The 2,685-nt window shown below is 36.1% G+C and overlaps 1 pseudogene; it reads left to right on the top strand.

Annotated features, from left to right (window-relative positions):
* The first annotated feature begins 2,320 nt into the window (after positions 1–2,320).
* Positions 2,321–2,439, top strand: LOC112484506 (annotated as a pseudogene).
* Positions 2,440–2,685: the final 246 nt, after the last annotated feature.

The raw sequence follows: 2,685 nt of genomic DNA, 5'->3' as shown, positions 1-2,685 counted from the left end.
ATTCAGATTTGTTGCCAGTGCTAAACCTGTGGCCACTGGCAGAAGACTCAACTCACACTGAGGCTACCTGCTGCCTACCTTGAGCTCACAGATCCCCAAGATTTGTTTAAGAAATACTGCAGCTAGGGACTGGTGGCCTGTCACTGAAATTGTATCCTGAGGTATGTAATCTGAAGCCTATTGATTCTTGTGGAAGAAACTTCCTACTTGGAGAGTGGAGTGGGCCTGATTGCCCAGTAACTACTGGAAATTGCCACTGAGCAATTTTTGAGTTGGGTGGAATAGGATTTCAGGGTGTCATGGAGTGGAGTACACATATCTCACCAGGCCAGTGCAGATTCAGTTTTAGCCATGTAGAGGGAAGGTTCAACAAAGGCAAAATGGCACTCACCTTCAAGCTGCACAGGAAAATGGCTCAACAAAGGGACAATGACAGCTCTCCCTCCAGCCTTCACCTTAAAGCCATACAACTCAGTCTTTCTCTGTATATCTCTGGCACCTCCTGAGCTGCTATTCTTTTGCTGTAGCCCAGGGCAAGCGCCTGCAAAGCAGTGAGTCTGTGTGCAGGCCTTTGAAAGGGACATCTGGATTTACAGCTGCCTTCTGTCTCACCTGGATGGTTGGAATCCCTAGTGATTTTCACAGCCAGATTTTGTGATAACTCCTCTTCCCAGCACTGGAACACTGGGCTGGGGAGTCCTGGTGTGGGGCTGAGGCCTCTTGCTCCTCTGCAACCAAGATATCCCTCCCGATGCTCAACCAACACATGTGGGTATGGGATCTGCCCATTTCATGTCCCTGCTCCTACCATTCTCAATGTGGTTTCCTCTTTATATCTCCAGTTACAGGAGTTCTGTCCAGCTAGTTTTCAGGTCGTTTTCTATGTTGATTGTTTTATAATTTAGTTGCAACTTATAATTTAATGTGGTTATGGGAGGAAGCATGCAGTGTTTACTTATTCCGCCATCTTGACTGAAAGCAATCTGAAAAATATATTCTTAAAACTAAGGAGAAAATTGTCATTATTTGCAGATGTAATACTCATTTGTGTGAAAATTCACAAACTACGAAAGAAATAATGGAGTTTAGTAAGATCACTGGTAAATATATAAAATTCATTATATGTTTATAAAGTAATAATAATTAGAAATTAAAACACTTTTTCAATTTATAATAAAACACCATATTAATTGAGTGGAAGACTAATTTTTGTTAAGATGTCATCTCTGCTCGCACTCTATGCAACCTTAATCAAAAGTTCAGCATTTTTTTTTTTTTTTGTGGAAGTTGGCAAGTTGATTCCAAAACATAAAGAAATGCAAAAGACCTGAAACATCCAAAGAAATATTTTGAAATACCAGACATTGAGACTGTTTTAAGCTACTTTGATTAAGATAATCCTCTATTTATGCAAGGGCAGACAAGTTAACCAATGGAACAAAATATATCTGAGGAAAAGACTTACCAATATACAGTAAACTAATGAAAAATTGTTATGGCAGTGTAATGATAAATGAATAAACTGAATATGGAAAAATAAATCTTGACTCTATATACACGAAAATTATGTTGGGATTGATTCTAGACCTATATGTGAAAGGTAGAACAATACAGTTTCTAGAATAAAATATAGGAGAATATATTCAGGGATAGACAAAGATTTCTTAAATAGTATTTCAGTAAGCATTAACCAGAGAAGATTGATAAATTAATAAGACTTGATTAAAAACTAGACAAAAATAAGGAGCAACTGGAAACTTCATACATTGCTGGTGGGAATATAAATAGGTATGACCATGTTGGAAATCTGACAGTATCTACTAAAGCTAAACATACTTATACCTATGACCCAAAACTTCTACTACTGATTATATAGCAAACAAAATGAATGCTTATTTCTATCAAAACATGTTTATAGTGGTGTTATTTACAATAGTAAAAAATTGGAAACAGAACAAACTATCCTCAGTTGAACACCTACATAAATTGTGGTACATTTATACACTGGAATTCCACACTGCAGTGAAGAACTATTGCTATTTGCAACAACAAAAACATCACATATATAATGATGAAAAATATTAAAACAATGGTAAACAATATATGATTCTGTTTATATGAAGTTCAAAAACGAACGAACTCATAATATGCAAGGACAGAATAATGGTAACTCTTTGTGCAGATTATCACTAGGGTGGGAGTGCAAGGGAAGTCTGCATTTCATACCATATTTATGCACCATATTTATCTTTGTTACCTCAAATTTGCATTATTAAATAATGCAGAAAGTTTTTTTTTTTTTTTTAATAGGTAATTTTGCATCTATGGCCATGCTACCCTGAACAAACCCCATCCCATCTGATCTCGGAAGTTAAACAGGGTCGGGCCTGGTTAGTACTTGGATGAGAGACCACCTAGGAAGACCAGGTGCTGTAGGTGTAAAAAAATAAAAAAAATAAGGGATTATAAGCTGATGAGGTCTTTGCAATCTATGAGGTTAACCAAGGGTTGTCTCACCTAAAAAAAAAGATATATATATATCTTTAAATAAACAAACAAACAAAGTCGTTCAACCTAAATATTAGGGCCAGCTATTTGAATGTCATTCTTATTCCTTTCTAGACTAAGTTTACTTATTCTTTCCAGCACCTTCTCTCTTTTTTTTTCTTTTTCATATTTCTTTTT

The sequence above is a fragment of the Pteropus alecto genome, unplaced genomic scaffold (assembly GCF_000325575.1).
Source record: "Pteropus alecto unplaced genomic scaffold, ASM32557v1 scaffold75, whole genome shotgun sequence".
Classification (NCBI taxonomy): Eukaryota; Metazoa; Chordata; class Mammalia; order Chiroptera; family Pteropodidae; genus Pteropus; species Pteropus alecto.
Note: the sequence above shows the minus strand (reverse complement) of the source record. Positions and strands in the feature narration are given on the sequence as shown.